We start from the raw sequence: 23,082 nt of genomic DNA, 5'->3' as shown, positions 1-23,082 counted from the left end.
GAAGGAGTGAACCTTCCGATACCTCCCCCACAAATATATTCTAAAATGGTACTCTAAATATTGTCGAAACTCAGTAGAAAAAAACCCTATCTATCGATATCCACGCAAATTTTTGGGCTTTAATCCTATCCATATTGTTTTGAAAACCCCCCTAAATACGTAAGTTCTTTTTGAAAAAAAAAGTATTTCAATCCACACAGGCTGAGGGTATATCTCTGTCGGCAATGTCGACTGATACTTTTTTACTTGTTCCTTTAGATTCAGAGGCCAGAAAGCACCAAAAATTAATGTTCAATGATGGCTTACATTTCCTGAGTATTTCTTAGACATGTAAAACATCTTGGGGTTGCTGTAACAGCATAAAATATGTTTATATATTAGTTTTCCTGCTTAATGTTGTTGTATCTCTAGGTCTGGGAATCTGGATGTTTGAATTAGTTATAATCACAGAGCCACTGGATCTTGTAGAATAGGTTTGGGAGGGCAAAATGTGTAGTGTGTCGTGTACCGCACGCTGGGCAGATGCATTGTACGGTTTCATAAATTATTGCCTTATAAGAAAATTGTTGGTCCTAACCTACTTTCGTTTGTCGAAGCAGTTGACGTTCTTGAGCTGCGATAGATTGGGGATGTACTCTGATGTACTCACACAATAGTTGTTTTGGCATCTGTGTGAATACTATCCAAACCTGCACCTCTCTCTCTCTCTCTCTAGATTATGATGATCCCTCCTAATATGCCTGGGTGGAGAAGACCACCATACGATGCTTAGGATGACGCTCCCGGTAACACCCGAGAAAGTACTTTAGCGAGAGTATCTCATTGTGTTGCCGTAATAGAAGAATCTTCCTCTCTTCGTACACAGGGTTCACTAATGATATGAGAATACACTCCACTATGGTTCTACAATATCACTCTACTAACACTCTAATACTGCGCCTCAAGTGCTGCCGGCTAAGGGCTTGAGAACCTTACCTTATTGCATATAGCTGTTGCATCCGCAGACGACGTGGTGAACAGAGAAATCAAAGTCCCGTAGAGTGAAAGAGAGTTTAATCTGTAGGTATGTGGATGATTGTACGATCTTGGCATCGGGTACCGTTTCCAGTGTCATTTGTCAAAGGCTAAACTGCCATTTCATCGATCTTACCACATTTTTTCGCGTAATAAATATACAAATATCCGTCATTAAGTCTACGGTCACACTATGGGAGAAATAGAAGAAAGGTAGAGGATAAACAGGTCCGGAGATATCACACCACCTTCGGGAACTCCCAGTTTCCCTCTATGGGGCTTTGACTTACGTACGACTGTCTTCCATACATTAAATTGATTGTCCAACGTTTTAAACTTGATCGGATGGTAGTTTTCTCGATTTCATTACACAGTGTCGAGTGCTTGACAGTATCAAAGGCTTTTGATAAGTCGAGGATCACCAACACTGTCCTATCACGGTACTGGATGGATATGGTGTGCAGCGTTGTTATAGTGATGTGCTGCTTGCGGAGCAAATGCTGATGAGCGGCAACTGTATATCTGTTCCTGACGCTGGGGAGTAGTAAAGCATTTTTGCAACGGGTAACAAAAGCGAAATCGGTCTGTATGATTTACCTTTGCTGGCATCCTCGCCTGGCTTCAGTAGCGGAACAATCCTGCCCATTTTCCAATCTTCGGGCACGATGTGGGTTGCTAGCGATGAACTGAGAACTTTGCTGTGATACTCTACTCCCAGCTCATCCAGCTATTTTAACGTTACCATGGAGAAAGCGTCAGTCCCCAAGCGCGTAGCCAGGGACGAATCTAAGGGGAGCAAATGCTTGTTTTTTCGTAATATGCATGATATTTTAAATTCAACTGAACGTTTTTGTAGGTTCACATACCTGTCTACGCCCATATCAGTGTCTAACGCTTTGAATTATTTGACGTTCCTAAAGGTATTTGCAAAATAATCCATTGTAAAGTGTGATCGTTCCACATCGGCACGAAGAGATCTAATGCAATGTAGTACTCTACTCTTCTCTTCGCCCTGTAACTGCCAGGGCTCTCGACAATTCTCGATTAAAATAACCTACCCATCCCTTCAGATCAGACAACCAAACGTCGCCAAACGTGACTGAGGTCCTATCTTCCTTCTTCTTAGGGTTCGGGAGTGACTTAAGCGTTGGCCTCAATTCTATTATCCGTGCTCCAACGTTGCAGCTCTTCAGAAGACCTAGAAGTTCATCCCAATCACTCGCTAGTCCAGCTACGTCTGCTGGGTAATTTGGTCTCCCTTCGGGTATTCGACCAGTACGTATATAGCGAGCGGCTGCATCTGTGACAATGTCCCCAAACGTCGTTTTTTCTACCCCAACCTCACAAGGCACGGTGCTTTAAATGGAAGGTGCTTACACCTGGGCAGTTTTTGCGAATTCTGAAACTACAATGTCTATAGATGAGAAAAATCGAAAAAAAATCGCCGGAGCGCTTTTTAAATAAATCGCGATTCATGTTGACGTTTTTATAGTTTTTTAGGGGTTCACAATTTTGCTTGGAAACCACAAGTCCTATCGAAATGGGACTAAAAAAATATTGTAGCTATGAAAATTCTCTACAAGATTGCCCATTACGACATTTTCGTAGGTTTTACCTTTATTAAGAAATATAAGTTCAAATTGGGACAATGCATTGACTGTAAAGACTCCTCATAAAACAATGTCCGGACTGCAATTTCCCAACTTAAACTTATATATCTCAAAAATGGTATAACCTAGAAAAAACTACGAAAGCTGTAGAGAAAAGCTGTAGAGAATTTTCACAGCTATAAGATTTCCTCTAGTCACATTATAATAAGACTTACCGTTTTCAAGCAAATCGTGGAAACCTAACAAAAAAACCTACAAATGTGACCTTAACTTCTATATCTCAAAAATGGTAAAACCTAGGAACAAATCAAGGCGATCAGACCTCTAGAGAATTTTCACAGCTACAACTTTTTCTTTAGCCCCATTTCGATAGGACTTGCGGTTTTCAAGCAAAATAGCGGAAACCCAAAATAAACCTAAAAATTTAAATTTTGACCGCGACTTATTTAAAAATGCCTCCAACAACTTTTTCTTGTTTTTGGATTATTTTCTTCTACATTGCTGTTTCAAAATCCGCAAAAACTTTCCAGGTGTAAGCGGTTTTCACTTAAAGTAAGTTAAGACGCACCATGTATGAATTTGTTTTATAAGGAAGCGATACACTCAATCCATTGTCCCAATTTAAACTTCTATTTCTCAATAACGGTAAAACCTACGAAAATGTCATAATGGACAATCTTATAGAGAATTTTCATAGCTACAAGCAAAATTGTGAAAACCTAAAAAAAACTTAAAAATACCAACTTGAATCGCGATTTATTTAAAAAGCGCTCCGGCGATTTTTTTGTTCTTTTTTTTTGATTTTTCTCATCTGTGAACATTGTAGTTTCAGAATCCGCAAAAACTTCCCAGGTGTAAACACCTTCCATTTAAAATTGGTTCAAGAGCACCGTGAAGGGTTGTGCAGTTCTCTGAAGGTTTGAAAGTAGGCTAATTTGCTTTCCGATGATTAATAAAAGATCGGCGTCCAGAGGCGATAAAGTCGTGCGGCCTGATAATGATACAATTATAGAGAGTTATCTTGATACAAGATAAATTACGGTTATCCCAGGTGAAGTCATGGTTCCCAGGTAACTCCATGATTATGTCTGGCTAACTGAAGCGCCCTCATTGACCGTGCAAAACGTAGAGCTATCAATCTGCTCAAACAGCGCTATACTTTTCTGGTCATTATCTAGGAAAGAATGCAACAAGTCATGTATAGTTATGTGGAAGGACATAGCGTGCTAACCTGGAGTACTGCTATTAATCGGCCGGTCTGATTATGAGACAATTATAGGGAGATGATCTGATCCAAGTGAAATGAGGGTTTTCCCAAGTGAGTCATTTGTCAGACCAGGTGATCCGTGCAAAACATAAAGCTATAAATCACCTCAGCCAGCGCTATACTCCTCTGGTCATTCCTAGGAGCGAATGCCAAACCTCACTATGAGCATTAAAGTCCCCTAAGTCCAGTCGGTTGTGTGCTTTCAAAAATGATCTGATTTTGAGCGCATAACCTAGATTGCGTCCATTAATCGGCGGGATGTTAAGCAACTCTAACTCGGCAGTTCCACACCAGACTGATCAAGAGAGATAGGTCTGTATTGAACAGAATAGTGAAATAGAAAAGATAATCACCTACCTTCACGTCTGGTGCAACCCTTCCTCAGTATTTTGTAACCATCGGATTCACAAAGTGATATTCTTCGGATTCACAAAGTCAATTATGATGCATTTCCAGGGATTGTTACAGCAAAGACCGGTATTAAGCGCTGCGTGCGCGGTTGCTGTTGCGGGAACTGCGGGGAAGTCTCATATTCTAATGACGATGACGCACTGGGGACTGTGTTCATGCAGCAACATAGTCCGTGCCGTAGTTCCCCACAAGTATTAAGCGCTGCGTGCGCGGTTGCTGTTGCGGGAACTGCGGGGAAGTCTCATATTCTAATGATGATGACGACGACGCATATGCAGCATGCAGCAACATAGTCCGTGTCGTAGTTCCCCACATGGACGAGTCCAGAGCATTTCATCTCAATAGTTCATCTCACCGAGGTTTCAGTTTGGTGTATGCGGACGTGACAAATCGGTACCAATGTGGATGGGTCCTGAGTTTGCCTTCGCCCTGGCACGAACCAAAAGAATATGGAGCAGGCATTTCGGGATATGCGAATCCCAACAGGGAAAAACGATACAAATACAAAGATATGTACACAAAAGTGGCAGCCGAAGGCCGAATGTAGGATGGTTTCTGGTCAATCCATTGTCGACGAACCCGCCAACGTACTCACATGAACTCACGGCTATTACAACTTTAAACTTTTGTGACGTAAGGGTAGTGCAATATAGACATTCTTGGAATTCGCAAGTTATGCTCATCAGTAATTTAAATTGGTCGCCAGGGTTTTTCAGAGCTTCTTCTATCTTTACCTCAGGAAGTATGGACTTGCTTGGAGTTGTACCGTCGTAATAGAGACTACCGTCAATGATAACCCGTTGCTACATGTTCCAAAACGATCCGAGATATGTCCTTAGACTTAATTTTGAGAAACATTTTGAAATGTTGTGAAGGGGGAACACAAAGAAGTGGAGCAATGTCGTTCATATTCGAACCTGATCTGTCTCTGGAAAAAATATTAAAGTATTACCTCCGTGCGCACTAGTTTTGAGAAAAAAATGAAATTTTTTAAGAGGTATCCGAAGATCTTCGAACTTTCTCAAAGGTTTATCAAAGGTAAATATTAAGAGGCGCAAAGTTCAGACCAAATCAGTCATCCGTTCAAAAGTTATCGTGCGCACCGCCAAAGGTGCTGCCCGGTTCAATTATGACCGAGCTTAGAACACCGCCGCTTGAAGCACTTAGGTAATTTGTGCCAACTTTACGCTGAAGAGTATAGCCACCGCTAAAAACCGTAAAGTTGTGATGTTGGATCGGACACCTAACATGGATACCTCAGTATTCTTGTACCCTGTTAAATTTTTTTTAAAAAATGCATCTTCCCAACTTTTTCTTACCCAAAGACATTAGCAAATTTCCTGATGTATTTTCAGAAAACAACACTGAACTGCCTAAAAATCAATAAAGTCTTTTCCTAGAAATCATTAAAAAATCCAGTCTTCTTTGTGACTTCAATGATGAGCATAATTTTCTTATTTGGTATGCTCCCAATTGCTTACTTGGTGATTGACATTTTAAACGCGCAGTCCAACCTTTGTTTTGCATTGAGCTTGTCGTCGTTGTTGATTGCAATCTATAAAAGGCTTTTTTGAAATGCACCTCCATTTTGCTTCATTTAAATTCTGGAAATGCACTAAATAAAACAAATTGTTTTGAATTGTTTTTTGGTAATTTATTGCAGGAAGATTTTAGACTTTGTAAAGATGTTTTGTAAAGGTTTTAATTTAAACTCAGGGCGCATAATAGCATTGAAATTCGGTGGAGATGGCAAGTAGATTATTTTGAATGTTAATTCGAATGCAGGCAATCATAAAAACAAGGATATATGTAAATACACAACAAATATCAAAAGAAAAAATGAATAACAAAAAAATCACCAACAAATTACTAAAAATATTCAATGAAAATAAATTGATTTAAAAGTTAAGAGTCAAATGGAGTAAATCAACAAACCCAGTAACACATAAAATATTCTAATATCAACTTATTTCTTATACGACTGGAACTAGCATTTATTCAAAGTTCTTTCTAATACCAAAATTCGAATGTATGAATGTCACTAACAAACATTTTGATTATGCGAATATTTTAAGAGGTAAATAAAAACATTTTTGTCACAAATAACTTCAGATTGATTTATTGATCACTCTAGGTACTCAATATAGTTTATATTACCACTCCACAGAAATAAATCACACACATGGAGACAATTGATTAATATCTCCATGCAAATAAAACAATTGATCATATCTTCTACGATTGTCTAGCGAGACATTAAATTTTATTTTTCCATCGCCCTTGAACAACAAAAAAGCGAAAGACAATGCCAAATTTTTGCAATTTCTGTGTAAAATTCATTGCAGCATTTCATGATTTATGGCATCCATAATTATGCCCTCTTCCTTCTACTCCCCGGTTTCCACCTCTTTTTGTCTACAAATATTCACACAAACCAAATATGCCATTTCAAATGCATAAAATCATAACATTGCCCACCCTAACATACTCTTAATCCACTACTAATAAAATGTAAAGTAACGGCAAATTAAATTCACAACAATTCACCAACAAAAAAGAAACGCAGACAAAGTCATTGAACTTGGAAAACACTGCATACATTCACAGGTTTTTGAAAAAAATATGCACCCAAGATGAAAAACCCATAACCATTTTATTGTAGTCTTACAATTGCCAAATTGCTCATTTGGCCATGATTATGATTTGTTGTGGCTTACATTGTTGATCCCAACAAAAGCCGAGTAGGAGACACCTTGCAATTTAGTGTTTTCGGAAACTAGATTACAAACAGCTTAATTTTATAGGAAATTAACTTGTTAAGAGACAGACGGACCATAGCCAAAATCAAAGCATTCAGATTAAGATAAATTATAACCGCAAGCTGTATAGAAAATCTATGATTTAGCAGGTGAATACAAAATGTATAACGGTTGGCATATTGCCAAAGTTTTGCCAGCGGAAAGTCTTACCAAAAACTTGCAAACACCTTTCACTTGTTGCTCGAGTTTTATTGATTATGGAAAATTGCATACAAGTCTGATCATGTGGATTTGTGAAAAGCTAGAAGAAACAACATATAAAAGAAAAAAAAAAACAATAGAAGTAAATATTATTGTCGTATACGGCAAAAGAAACTTTGGAAGGTTCCAGCCAACATTTTGAGGGGCGTGGGGGTAGATATAATAAACATTGCATCTAATTATTCCACTAACCCCCTTAATTATAAGTATTCTTTTGTTATAGTTTGGATTTACCGACAAGATTTATATCGTTCCGGTTAACTTAAAGTTAAAAGTGATGATTGAATTTCAAGGAGGAGCTTCTTGGCATTAACTTTCAATGTAAAACTTATATTTTTAATGCCTCCAAATTGGTTTATTTTGCGTTTTCAAATTCATCAGATAGTAAAAGAACACATCCCAGCAAAAATCCTCATTACAAACCTCCTTTCCCACCTATTATTTTAACAAGGGCATGTCGCGCGAAATATCTGGTTATTTTGTAACCACTGAAATAAGTAGTCAGAATCTACTCAGTATCTAATTATTTCAGTGGTTACCATCTACCTATTTCAGTGGTTACAAAATAACCAGATATTTCGCGCGACATGCCCTTGTTATAATAATGGGTGGGAAAGGAGGTTTGTAATGAGGATTTTTGCTGGGATGTAATAATGGCCCTAACAGACCCAATCAACACAGTCTACACAAAAATACAGTTCTTCTTACATTGCAAGAATACGATTTGGGTGACTTTTTTTGGGACATTCGGGCCATTAACAAACAAAGACTACTAAGCACATTAACGCGAGAGACGTATAATGGAGTGACCCTAATTATTGGGTCAATTCGAAGACCACTCTGGGAAATATTGGCTAGCCCAAGAAAAACAAGGAAGAAAGTTTCAGTCCAAAATTCTTTTCCGTGAAAAATATGTACTTAAGGGGGTTTCAGGAGTTTGAGGTCCTTTTTATACCCTTCACCATAATATGGAGGGTATAATTAAATTTGTCATTCCGTTTGTAACACATCGAAATATTTATCGGAGACCCTCTGTTGAAATCAAGATACAGTTCGCAATTTTCTATTACTCCTAGGATGTTTGGTATTACAAATGAGCTACATCGGTCCACGTTTTGATATCACTATGCAACACTGAAAATGAAAACAATTTCTAGTATGCATTTTTTGAAAGTATATGTTTAGACTACAAAAACCCTAGTAGGGTTTTGTCCTGTCAGATCCAGTTCGGATTTTATGGCCTCATCTAAACCGGGCTAAATCTACACTTTTTTGCATTTATCAGGCCTTTATCTCAGAAACCAATAGGAATTTGGCCTTGCTGTCTTTAGCAATATTGTAGCCCTAAACAAGGAGAAATTATCTTTTGAAAAAACCACATTAGAAAAACTCCATCTAGGGCATCAGAATCTATAAAATATAGACAATTTTACGTAATTGCTGAAATTCTGGTCAGTATCGGCTAAACTATTGGGAGTTGAACCAAGTAGCCTTTGCAAAAATCTTCCAAATAAAGTTCCCAACAATTCTTTAGAACATTCTGAAAATTTAAAATGCTTACTTCATGTTGTGTTAGCGGTATTTTGCATCATATCTTTTACAACACGTATCACAAACACAGTATCAAACACAGTTCACACCAACAGTTTATTGTCGCATTTCGGATTTCACTACATTATTGACATTTTTATTAAATCGTCGCTGAAAAATGTACTGAAAACAACGGGATAGAGGAAATTTAACAACAATGATATGTTCTGAAGAGTTGTGTATTACATCCCATGGAATATTTTTCCAAAAGAAAATATTCAGAAAAAATTAAGGGTTTTGGAGATACGGTGCGAAATGTATAAAAATTGTGGAATTTTTGCTTATATTTTGAAATTTGAGGCAATAAATGTAGTTTTTTGAGTTCATTATTTCTCCAAATATTTTATTTTTGTTATTATCTACAAATTTGCTTCAGAGATCAGAAGAAGATTCGCATTGGTTTCAGAGATATAGCCCTGAATTTCTTTATAAACCCAATATTCAACCATGTTTAGATGGGACCATAAAATCCGAGCTGGATCTGACACAAAAAAACCAACTAGGGTTTCTTGTCGTTTGGATCTGTAATTTCAGAAAATCCTCAGTTCGAATTGTTTGCACAAGATGACCTTAAAAATGTTGCACAGTGTATAGCCCACAGAGAACGGTACCTCCCGATTTTTTGTATTTTTAAGGTTTTATCCTCATTATCACTCCAAAATGGCTGAAGTTTGGTACTTAGTCTTCGTTTGTGGTATAAAGCTTTTCCCCAGAAATTTGTCGGTATAGGTCGACGCCTTCATATAGCCCGCATAGAACGGTACCTCCCGACTTGCAGTATTTTGAATGTTGTGGCCTCAATATTCCCCTCGAAATGGCTGAAATTTGGTACTTAGTCTTCGTTGGTGGTATAAAGCTTTTCCCCAGAAATTTGGCGGAAGAGGTCCACGCCTTATTATATTTTGATGGTTTTAGCCACATTATCCTACCGAAAAATCGGAAATTTGGTGTTTAGTCTTCTTTGAGTCTAAAAACAGTCCGCCAGAAATTTGTAGGTTTAGATCAACGTTTTGATATAGACCTACCGAATTTCGTTATTTTGAAATTTGATTTGTTTTAAAGAAATTGCTGAAATTTGGTATTTAGTCTTCTTCATAAACGAAAGGAAACTAATTGTTCCATTTTACTTACATACAACTCGTGGTGGAGGGTATAACAAGTTCGGCCCGGCCTAACTTAATGCTGTTCTTACTTGTATGAACTTGCATTTGAACTTTCAGACAAAAATGTGGACTAGGATTGAAGCTCTAAATTGTTGCGGGGAGGAGGTACTTGAAGGAAAGAATCGACATAGTCTATTTTCGAAGTAGATTTTATTTTGGTAGTTATTTCCGATATGTACCATTTTTGAAGTTAAACTAAATTTGGACAAAATATTAGGAGATTCAAAGTTTGGACTAAATTGGTTGCTCCGTTTAAATGATATCGTACGTACCATTATTGTGACATCTTTTGCATTTTTGAGAGAGGTACCGGAAGTTGTTGGCCGATATTGCCCATCTTCGAATATAAACTAATTATCAGTTCGAGATTTATGGTGGGGTTTTAACACTTTTCGTGTTATTTTCTCAGAAAGTATGGAATTACCCCTGAATACAAATTGTTACAACAAAAATCAAAGTTATTTGAGAACAGGTCTTAAACTGAACTTTTCTGAAATTTTGTGTGGGAGGTACCCTAAGGAGTGGACCGATGTAGTCCATATTGGCAGAAATATTACGATGTGGAAAGTATGGACCAAATCGGTTATTCCCTTCAAGAGTTATTGTGGCGGGGGTACCAAAAGGAGTGAACCAATATGGCTCATATTAGAACTTAAACTAAGTTTGGGCAACATATTACGAAGCTAATTTAGGACCAAAGCTTTCATCTGTTCAAGAGTTATCGTGCACTCCAGCCAGCCAGACAGATATACTTAGGAACTAAATCCATTATTTCAATGATGCACTCTCTCCAGCTAGTCGAAAGACTGAGGGTGTAAAAATATAATGTTGAAATCATGATCACAACGACTACCCGCTATTATCATTTCCATACGATCCAAGGAGGGGATACCTAAAGAAATGGACCATATTGAAAGTGAAACTAAATTTGGAAGCCATTCCTTTCGATAGTTATCGTGCTAACCAGCCATATAAGTTGGTCACTACAAGCAAGACAGCAAAGAGTACATTCGGTAAACATTTCAAAAATATTCTCGTAGACCCCTTAAACTTTACTTAAGCGAACATTTTGAACTTTTGTAAAGGAGGTACCCAAAGGTGTTGTTCGACATAGGCCTTTATTTACATTTTTTAAATCTTTGCCTCGAAGAAAGGTACTGGAATAGTAAGTACGTTGGAATGGTAAGCACATCGATTCCCAGGCCAGGCAACATAATATTATCAACGGTGGCAATATGTTCTTCAGCGTAATATTGGCGGCATTTCCTGATTAATTCAGACATGTGAAACTTCTCTATTAGTGATCTCGTAAGACACGCCGCTCGGCTTCGGCTGTAAAAAATAGGTACCATATTTTTAGGCTAATACGAATCGGAGTGCACATCAATGAATGAAGTATCTCTTGTTCCTTCGATAATTTTTGTAGGAACATATGTAGGTCTGGAAGACATGAGTTGAGAGTTGTCGTGCGCACCATTCAACCAGATAGACAAACGGGTGTACAGAGCTAAATCTACTCGAAATTGTCTCAAACGGGATTCGTCCAAATATACTTGATTTCTAATGATGACATCCTAAAAATTTTTAAAACTACCCGCTTATTTGCTTATTTTGTTCCCCCTTAAACTCACATTTATAACAGTCTTTGGTCCACCTTAAAATCTTAAAAAATCCCGTAGCGTTTTAGATTCTCTAAAAAATCAAAATGTTTAACCTTAAGAAAATTTACTTAAGGTAAGGTCACATTAGGCAAATATTTGCTCCAGCGGTAGGCAGTGTGCGCTTATTGAGAGCAAGTGAGCATAAATTTCAATGCATTACTTAGGTTTACTTGCTCTCAGTAAGCACACACTTCTGGTCGCTGGAGCAAATATTTGAATACTGTGACCTTGCCTTTGCTCTTTGGGTCCTTGGGTCGTATCGAAAAATCCACGTTGTTCGGCCTCTTTGTATCTTCATAAAAATCTTTAAAATCTCCGATTTTGGACATCTTTAGGTCTTCTAAAAAATCATTAAAAAAAATCCAAGTTGTTCGGCCTGTTTGTGACTTCCTAAAAATATTTAAAATACACGATTTTGGATCTCTTTGGGTCTTCCCAAAAATCTTTAAAAAATCCTCGTTGTTCGGCCTCTTTGTGTCTTCCTAAAAATCTTTAAAATCTCTTTAGGTTTTCCAAAAAATGTTTAAAAAATCCACGTGGTTAGACGTCTTTGGTTCATCCTAAAAATCTTTAAAAAAATCTTATATTTAAAAATAAACATCTTTAAAAAATCCACGTTTATTGTAATCTTTAGGTCGCCCTAAGCATCTTAAAAAATCCACGTTTCTTCCTAAAAATCGTTAAATAATGCACATTGTTTGTTCAATTAAAAAATCTACGATTTTTAAACTCCTGGGTTTTCCTAAAATTCTTTTAAAAAGTCCACGATTTTTAACCCTTTTGGGTCTTTGTGAAAATCTTTAAAAACGCCTATCATAAAAAATGAACATCATTAAAAAATCCACATTTATAAGTATCTTTAGGTCCTCCTAAACAGCTCTAAAAATTCACGTTTATCGGAATCTTTGGGTCCTCTAAAAATCTGTCTAAAATCCTTGTTTTTTGTTTTCTTTGGATCTTCCCAAAGATCTTTAAAAATTCCAAGTTTGTTGGCCTCTTTAGGTCTTCCTAAAAATTATTAAAAAATCCACATTTGTTGACTTCTTTAATCTAAAAAAAACAACATTTTTGCCTGTTTGGTTATTCCTACAGATCTTCGAAAGGGAATTAATTAAATAAATATCACTATAAATGACCTTCGCCTTAATAAGGCAAAAATAAAAAATTATTTCAGCATGAGCCAGGCTGTGATTCGAACCTGGGTCCCCGACGTCTTAGCGTTCGGAGCCACCATCAACTTGTCAAAACATTAGTAGACAATAATTGATGATCAAAATCTTCTGATATAGAAGAGCAAGTACTATTGACGTAGGAATAAAACTTACCAAGCAGGACTATAGGAAAAGTTTGGAGTTTCAATTAACTGACATAATTTCGCATATACATTTATCTAATGAATTGCTTATATATACTAGTTACCAAGCTTTGCCTTCGTCTGCCACAAAAACAACATCCTAATATGCCTGAAGATCGGCCTAACCACCCGTGAAACGTAGCATAATGGTTGGATGCGTGGGACTTCAGTAGACTCCTAATTTTTCAATGTATCTTAGGTCTAAACGGCTCAACTCGAAAGAGAATTAAATAAATAAATATAACTATAAATGACCTTCGCCTTAATAAGGCAAAAAAAAAAACAAATAATATTGATTAAATTTTACGTAATTTTTTTGTGACTCTTATTGAAATACTTAGGATAATGCAACAACAAAAATACCCTGAGAAATATTAACAACGTTCAAAAAATCGTTTATGAGGTTCTATGGTCCTCTTGAAAATCTTTGAAAATCACAGTTTATTGGAATCTTTGAACCCTCCTAATTTCTTTTTTAATCTCCATGTTTATTGAAATCTTTGTACCCTCCTATAAACCCTTAAACAACAAACATAAAATCAAGTTTAGTATCTTCATAAAGTCTCCTTAAAATTCCCCAACAAACAACACAACACACACCACAATTCGAAGGAATTCATTTATTAATTGACATCGATAATTTGTAATTCATTATCAGACTGACCAACCACAATGTTGTTGCTTTTGTGTTTTTTAGGTTTTCAATATTTGCTACTACTGGCCCCATTCAAATATTCATTTATCATTCATTCATGAATAACTCGCTAAATGATTTTTTATTTGCTTTTCATAGACATAGCAAACAAATATCCCAACCGTTGGATTCAAGACAAGTTGATATTTATGTCTGTCTATTTCTGTGTCTTTGTTCGTTTTCAGTTTCATCTGCAACGCTTTGTTGCACATTAATTGCGACTTGGATTTATGTTTGTTTCATGTTGATGCTGCTACTTCTTGCAGTTAGCAAAATTGTTGTTGTTGGTTGGATGGCATAATTATTTGAGTTGAAGTTGGTTGGATTTTTGTATATTTTGTCTTCGTCTTCTTATGTTTCTTTAGCAATTTAAATGAACTCGGTTGAAGTGCAAAGTGGGTAGAGGTGTTGAGAGAACTTGACTGTAATCAATGTTATCTGTAGCACCATCATCAGGTCACCGCCGCAGACAACATTTGGAAGGTGTTGCAAGTGATTTTTTTTTTAAATTTAAACACTTAAAACTTTAAACAATTGGAATTTGTTGTAATATGTTCAAAAAATATGAATACATCCCACGTTGAAATAATTTCCACATTTGTTTGTCTAAAGTGCGTTAATTTAGTTTTACATGCGAACAAACTTAAATACGAACATATGTGTGTATATATGTATATGTCTGTTTAGAATGGTTTTGTTATTTGGCATGGGAGGTACTTGAATATGTGTGCCAATTGTGTTGAAATATATCATTTTTCATATTTATTTATGAAATATTGAAATGGGGTGTGTCACTAGTAATGTTGTTAAATGTATGTACATGAATATGTATGTACATATTATGCCAAATGTAGCCTACAATTGTGTTTAATGCTTAAAATGCGTGTGAAACATAAATAAGCAACATTTCGTACTATTTGCGTATGGGCATTAATCAAAACTAAACAAAACTAGAACAACTAAAATATTTTTTTGGGCGTCTTAAGGGGTTACCTTTACCTTTCACTTTCAAAAAATCGAAAAAATGTTATTGGTTAATGTTGAAGTACAAGTAGTACAGTGTATACCGCAACTCGATCGGAGCAAAATTGCCTGAGATACGATAGCTGGAAACCGAATTGACCGGTCTTCATATGGTTTGGTGAGCTTATTATTGCTTGTCTTTAAGCGAAACACAATCTTTAAAAAAAATTTTGCCCGAGTTTTGGACAAAAAAGGTAATTTTTTTGTTAAAATCGAAATTTTTATTTTGACAGCTCACAATTTTATACCCTCCACCATATGGAGGGTATAATTAAATTTGTCATTCCGTTTGTAACACATCGAAATATTCGTCGGATACCCTATAAAGTATATATATTATTGATCAGCATAAAATTCTATGTCGATTTGACCATGTCCGTCTGTCCGTCCGTCCGTCCGTCAGTCCGTCCGTCTGTCTGTTGAAATCAAGATACAGCTCGCACTTTTAAAGATAGAGAGTCAAAATTTGGTACAGAAGTTTTTATTACTTGCAGGATGGTTGGTGTTGAAAATGGGATATATCGGTCCACGTTTTGATATAGCCCCCATAGAACGGTACCTCCCGATTTTCGGTATTTTTAAGGTTTTAGCTTCATTATCCTACCAAAATGGCTGAAATTTGGTACCTAGTCTTCTTTTGGGGTATAAAACTTTCTCCCAGAATTTTGTCGGTATCGGTCCACACCTTCATATAGCCCCCATAGAACGGTACCTCCCGATTTTCGGTATTTTAAGGTTTTAGCTTCATTATCCTACCAAAATGGCTGAAACTTGGTACGTAGTCTTCTTTGGGGGTATAAAACTTTTCCCCAGAATTTTGTCGGTATCGGTCCACACCTTCATATAGCCCCCATAGAACGGTACCTCCCAATTTTCGGTATTTTGAAGGTTTAAGATACATTATCACACCGAAATGGCTGAAATTTGGTACTTAGTCCACGTTGGTGGTATAAAATTTTCCCCCAGAACTTTGTCGGTATCGGTCCATGCCTTCATATAGCCCCCATAGAACGGTACCTCCCGATTTTCGGTATTTTGAACGTTGTGGCCTCAATATTCCACCGAAATGGCTGAAATTTGGTATTTAGACTTCGTTGGGGGTACTCAAACTTCCCCTTTAAATTTGTCGGTATAAGTCCACGCCTTCATATAGCCCCCATGGAAAGGTACCTCCCGATTTTTAGTATTTTAAAGGTTGTGTCTTCAATATTCCACCAAAATGGCTGAAATTTGGTATTTAGTCTTCAATGTGATATAAAACTGTTCGCCAGAAATATGTCTGTACAGGTCCACGCTTTCATATTGCCCCATTTCTGACTAAAATTCGTCGGTATAGCTCCACGTGTCGATATAGCCCTCATAGAACGGTACCTCCAAATTTTCGTAATACTGAAGATTGTGACGTCAGTATCCAACCGAAATGGCTGAAATTCGTTATTTCGTCTTCCAAGAGTTATAAAATATTCCAGAAGAGTATTATCAGTATAGGTCCACGTCTTCCTATATCCCCATAGAAGCGTACTTCTTGATTTTCGGTATTTTTTAAGTTTTAGCCACATTCTCTTTCCGAAATATAGGAAATTTGGTATTTAGTCTTCTTTGAGTCTAAAAACTTTCCGTCAGAAATATGTCGGTATAGATCGACGTTTTGAAATAGCCCCCATAGAATGGTGCCTCACATTGTTTTACCGAAATTGCTGAAATTTAGTATTAAGTGTTCTTCATACACGAAAGGAAACTATTTATTCCATTTTACTTCAATACAACTTGTGGTGGAGGGTATAACAAGTTCGGGCCGGCCGAACTTAACGCCGTTCTTACTTGTTTGTTTAAATTCTGTTTCGCTTAAAGACAAGATTATTATGTTCTTAAAACGCCCACAAAAAATATCAAGATCGAGCTATCTTTGGCACTGCAAAACGCTTTTACAGAAAAAGGGTTTCGCAGGTAGCCATTTACCACAAGACTATGAAATATTTTTCAACAACAAAAATTCCATATCTAGTATAAGATGTGCTCTTTCAGATGAAAGAAAGAACGACTTAAAAATATTGGTAGTTTCTTCGATAAAAATTTATGAAAAATTATTTTTTTTGGTCTGCACAACTAGGGATAACCCCTTAAGGATTCTATTTTCCTATAAAATTTCCAAATTGGTGGTCTATAAAGCTTCTTTTTCTTACTACTTACTGATTTTCTTGGTTATACATGAACGAAGTGTCTTATCCTTCGGTGAATCCTAACTGCAACCATGTTTCAGGATGTCCTGCTTTATTGATTTGTTTGATAGACCTTTTAAGCTCTTCCATATAAACCTCTCTCGTCAATAAAAACGGGTTGAACATTCGTTTAAAACTAGCTTCAACTCGTATAAGGAGATCCCTTAAACTCAACGATAAAGACGTCTTTATCCTATAAATATTCCTTCAGTCTATAAAGACTCCCAGCTTGATATTATTTATGAAAACTCCCTCCTCAAATCATTTCAGATTTTCGCTTAAAAAAATAAACCCATCTTAAGAAGACGGCTCGTCTAAAGCGAATCTCTGCTTCAGATAATCTAAAACGAATCCACACTTCATCACCAGACACTCGGCATTAGCTCGTCTAAAACCACTCTGTATCAACATAAACATAACATAAAGTTCATACATAAAGTTCAACATAAAGTTCTATAAAGTTTGCTATCCCTCCCCTACTGCTATCCACCCCTCTTCAAAACCCTGTTGAAAACATCTATTGTCAAATTTTCCCTCACTCCCGCTCAATTATAACACACCATTCAGCTCGTCTGTAAAGACTCCCTTCAGCTCCACTATAAAGACTCCCTTCCGCTCGTCTAAAAAGACACACCCTTAGTCTTCTATAAAAACCACTTCAGCTCATCTATAAAGACTTCTTTCACCTCGTCTACAAAGACCCTCTCCAAGTCATCTATAAAACCTCACATCAGCTCGTCTTAAAAGACACCCTCTAAGTCTTTTATAAGAACTCACTTCAGCTCGTCCGAAAAGACCCGTCTATAAAGACTCCATTCAGCTCATCTATAAAAAACCTCTTCAACTCGTCTAAAAAGACACCCACAAGTCTTCTATAAAAACTCACTTCAGCTCGTCTTTAAATACCCCCTTCAGCTCGTCTTTAAATACCCCCTTCAGCACGTCTGTAAAGACTCCCTTAAGCTCGTCTGTAAAGACGCCCTTCAGCTCATCTATAAAAACTTCATTCCGCTCGTCTATAAGACACCCTTCCGCTCGTCTATTAAGACTCCCTTCCGCTCGTCAATTAAGACTCCCTTCCGCTCGTCTATTAAGACTCCCTTCCGCTCGTCTATTAAGACTCCCTTCCGCTCGTCTATTAAGACTCCCTTCCGCTCGTCTATAAAGACTCCCTTCTGCTCGTCTATAAAGACTCCCTTCTGGTCGTCTATAAAGACTCCCTTCTGGCCGTCTATAAAGGCTCCCTTTCTCTCTTCTACAAAGACTTCCTTCCTCACGTTTATAAACACTCCAATCTGCTCGTCTATAAAGACTCCCATCCGCTCGTCTATAAAGACTCCCATCCGCTAGTCTATAAAGACTCGCTTCCGCTCGTCTATAAAGACTCCCATACGCTCGTCTATAAAGACTCACTTCCGCTCGTCTATAAAGACTCCCTTCCGCTCATCTATAAAGGCTCCCTTCCTCTCGTCTACAAAGAATCGCTTCCTCCCGTTTATAAAGACTCCCTTCTGTTCGTCTTCCTCTTGTCTATAAAGACTACCTACCGCTCGACTATAAAGACTCCCTACCGCTCGTCTATAAAGACTCCCTTCCGCTCGTCTATAAAGACTCCCTTCCGCTCGTCTATAAAGACTCCCTTCCGCTCGTCTATAAAGACTCCCTTCAGCTCATCTATAAAGACTCCCTCCAGCTCGTCTATAAAGACTCCCTTGAGCTCGTCTATAAAGACTCCCTTGAGCTCGTCTATAAAGAATCCCTCCAGCTCGTATATAAAGACTCCCTTCAGCTCGTCTATAAAGACTCCCTTCAGCTCGTCTATAAAGACTCCCTTCAGCTCGTCTATAAAGAATCCCATCCGCTCGTCTTTAAGACTCCCTTCCGCTCGTCTATAAAGACTTCCTTCCGCTCGTCTATAAAGACTCCCTTCCGCTCGTCTATAAAGACTCCCTTCCGCTCGTCTATAAGGACTCCCTTCCGCTCGTCTATAAAGACTCCCTTCCGCTTGTCTATAAAGACTCCCTTCCGCTCGTCTATAAAGACTCCCTTCCTTTCATATATAAAGAATTCCTTCCGCTCGTCTATAAAGACTGTCTTCCGCTCATCAACATAGACTCCCTTCAACTCTTCTAAAAAGACTCCCTTCCGCTCGTCTATAAAGACTCTCTTCCGCTCGTCTATACAGACTTCCTCCCGCTACCATATAAAGACTCTCTTCCACTCGTCTATAAAGGCTTCCTTCAGCTCATCTATAAAGACACCCTTCCGCTCGAGTATAAAGACTTCATTCCGGTCGCCTTTAAATACCCCCTTCAGCTCGTCTGTAGAGACTCCCTTAAGCTCGCCTGGTAAGACTTCCTTAAGCTCGTTTGTAAAGACTCCCTTCCGCTCGCCTATGAAGGCTCTCTTCTGCTCGTCTAAAAAGACACCCCCCAAGCCTTCTATAAATACTCCATTCAGCTCATCTGTAAAGACTCCCTTAAGCTCGTCTCTAAAAACTCCCTTCAGCTCATCTATAAAGACTCCTTCAGCTCGTCTATAAAGACACCCTTAAGCTCATTTATAAAGACTCCCTCCAATCCATCTATAAAGACCCCCTCCAGCTCGTCTAGAAAGACTTCCTTCACCACGTCTATAAAGTCCCCCCTCCAGCTCGTCTATAAAGATTTCCGTCAGCTCATCTCTAAAAATTCCTACGGCTGGTCTATAAAGACTCCCTTCAGCTCGTTTATAAAAACTCTCTTCCGCTCGTCTAAAAACAATCCTTTCCACTCATCTATAAAAACTCCCTTTCGCTCGTCCATAAAAACCACCTTCCTTTCGTCCATACAGACATCCATCCGCTCATATATAGAAAATTCCTTCCGCTCGTCTATAAAGACTCCCTTCAGCTCGTATATAAAGACTACATTCAATTGGTCTGTAAACACCCCCTTCAGCTCATCTATTAGACCCCTTAAAGGCGTCTGTAAAGACTCCCTTCAGCTCATCTTTAAAGACCCCCTTCATCTCGCCTATAAAGACTACCTTCCACTTGTCTATAAAGACTTCTTTCAGCTCATCTATAAAAACCCCATAAGCTCGTCTAAAAAGACACCCACAAGTCTTCTATAAAAACTCATTTCAGCTCGGCTTTAAATACCCTCTTCAGCTCGTCTATAAATACCACCTTCAGTTCATCTGTAAATGCTCCCTTAAGCTCGTCTATAAAGACTTCACTCCGATAGTCTACATAGACCCACCTTCAGGTCGGCTATAAGGACTCTCTTCCGCTCGTATATAAACACCACCTTCCGCATATTAAGATTATCGTCCGCTCGTTTATAACAACTCTTTTCAGCTCGTTTATAAACACTTCTCTTCGAAAACGTAAAGGCGAGTGATCATCTTGTTCATCTATTCTATAAACACTCCCTTTCGCTCTATAAATACTCTCGTTCGCTCTTTATAAAGACCCCTTCAGTTTGTCTATAGGAACTCCCTTTCCTTCATCTATAAAGACTCCCTTCCACTGGTCTGTAAATACACCCTTAAGCTTCTCTCGCCAATAAAGACTTCCTTCAACTCAAAACTCCTATGTTGTTTGTGAGCTTAAGTGCATCCGATATGACCCACTTTTCACATAAACCATTGACACACAAAATGTAATTGATCAGTTAAAGAAGAATACAAAATTGAACCAATTGTTTCAATTGACAAATTGTAAATTTTTCCAGAAAAAAATTGTTTCATATTTAATTGAAGTTTTTTGTTTATTTCAGTAATTAACAGCCACTCTATTAGTGGCAATAACAAGCACAATCACACTCACGCACACACACTTAAACATCGATAATTAATTAATTTCTATGTTTCTTTTTTTGCAGATTTTTTTGTTTTTTCAAAAAGCATACATTTTTGTTCCAATCCAATTGTTTTCGTTGTTTTATGGTAAGTTCAACATCACCATCATCATCATCACCACCTATTATGATCATTAAACCATTGTTATTATGGTTTGAATTAATTGTCTACTTGAGTGATTGCTATTTTTTGTTTGTTTTTCAATATTCAATTACAATTTTTCAATTCAATGTCAGCTCTTTGTAATTGTATCACACGTTTTGAACAACGGCGACAACAACAAATAAAGCAAAGCAAAAACATAATTTGTTTATAGATTTAGATCCCCCGCCACGAATCGAATTTGAGGTTTTTCTTTTTTTTTGGTCAAAACATCACTTTAATATAGCTTAATGACATATTGCATAATATCAGTCTGTCATTCACACACTCACTCATTCATCGAAACACGTACATACGTACTCACACTCAACATCCATCAATCGATTGACACGCCACCAAGTGTTGATTTAATTGAAATATTTCAAGACCTAGTCTTAGAGCTCTGCTTATAACCTTTTTTTGGTAATCATACCACTAATGCGATTGTGAAATGTGTTTTGTTTTACCACCTCTCACGGAGCGTTTCAATTCCATGTCAATCATTCACATTCAAATATTTAGGCAATTCAACAATTGCCAGATCGAGTAATGTAATCCTATTAACCTTGAATTCTTTGTGTAAAACGCAGCACTGCATTACTTTGATGTCATGTGTCATTTGCTGCCAAAAGTAGTTTGGGGTTTGTTTGTCTTAAATTACAGTTTTTTTTTTTTTTTCTTAGCTGACCATGACAACAATGCCTATGTCCATGGTTCCAATTGATTGCAGAGCTTGCAACAAAAGACTTAAAACGAAGCAAAGCAGTAATCTAAAATTGAAATAGAGCCAAAATTTAATAAGAAAAGAAAATCTAATTAAAGTAAATTAAAATTCAGTTGGAAGCATAAAGACGATTTTCTTGGAATGCCAAAATAGGTTTTATGGAGACCTCATTTTGTCAAGACTTCTTCGGTTTTGTATTCAATTAAAACTTGTTGTCACCCTAGTCAGCTCTCATATATTTCTGCAAAGACATCCATCTTCATGTCATATATAAAAACTCCCTTCAGGCTATCTAGCTCGTCTTTAAAAACTCCCCTAGCTCATATGCAATGGCTCCCTTCAGCTCGTCAATAGAGACTTCAATCGGCTTGTCAAAAAAGACTCCCTTCGGTTCGTCTAATAAGATTCCGTTCGACTCGTCTATAAAGACCCCATTCAGCTCGTCTTTAAAGACTCCGTTCACCTCATCTATAAAGACACTCTTCAGCTTGTCTATAAAGACAACCTTAAGCTCGTCCATAAAAACTCCCTTCCGCTCGACTATAAAGACTCCCTTCCGCTCGTCTATTAAGACTTCCTTCCGCTCGTCTATAAAGACCCCCTTCAGCTCGTACATAAAGACTACGTTCAAATCGTGTATGAAGACTTTCTCCAGCTCGCCCATAAAGACCCCCTTCAGCCTTTCAGTTCGTCTATAAATACTCTCTACAGCACGTCTATAAAGACTCCCCCATGTCGTCTATAAAGACACTCTTCAGCTCGTCTATAAAGCATCCTATCAGCTCGTCTATGAAGCATCCTATCAGCTCGTCTATAAAGACTCCATTCAGCTCATCTATAAAGCATCTCTTTAGCTCGTCTATAAAGACTCCCCTTAGTTTGTCTATAACGACTTCCTTCAGCTCATCTATAAAGACTACCTCCACTCCACCAGATCGACTTTAAAAACTCTCTTCAGCTCGTCTATGAAGACTCCCTTCAGCTCATCTATAAAGACTCCCTTCAGCTCGTCTATGAGACCCCTCCAGCTCATCTTTAAAAACACCCTTCGGTTGGTCTATAAAGACCCCCTTAAGATCCTCCATAAAGTCTCCCTTCAGAGTCGCTATGAAGATTCCCACCAGCTCGTTTTTGAAGACTCCCATCAGCTCGTCTATAAGGACACCATTCAGTTGGTCTATAAAGGCTCCCTCCAGCTCGTCTATAAAGACTCCCTCCACCCCACCAGGTACTCTCTCTCAGATACTCTCTCCAGCACGTCTATAAAGACTCCCCTCATGTCGTCTATAAGGACACTCTTCAGCTCGTCTATAAAGCATCCTATCAGCTCGTCTATAAAGACCTCTTC

General features: G+C 37.7%; 1 protein-coding gene across 3 annotated transcripts in view; it reads left to right on the top strand.

The window, feature by feature from the left end:
• The window catches only part of LOC141386973 (uncharacterized), a 99,869-nt gene that overhangs the window by 58,845 nt on the left and 17,942 nt on the right, over positions 1-23,082 (top strand). For all 3 annotated transcript variants that reach the window (XM_073955948.1, XM_073955947.1, XM_073955946.1), the window contains exon 2: positions 20,893-20,956. The gene's annotated coding sequence lies outside the window, so the exon portion shown is untranslated. The remainder of the gene's footprint in view (positions 1-20,892; positions 20,957-23,082) is intronic.

Source organism: Musca autumnalis, unplaced genomic scaffold (assembly GCF_047663935.1).
Source record: "Musca autumnalis isolate F117 unplaced genomic scaffold, ASM4766393v1 scaffold_5, whole genome shotgun sequence".
NCBI lineage: Eukaryota > Metazoa > Arthropoda > Insecta > Diptera > Muscidae > Musca > Musca autumnalis.
The sequence above is the reverse complement of the archived record's forward strand: the minus strand, read 5'-3'. Positions and strand labels throughout refer to the sequence as shown.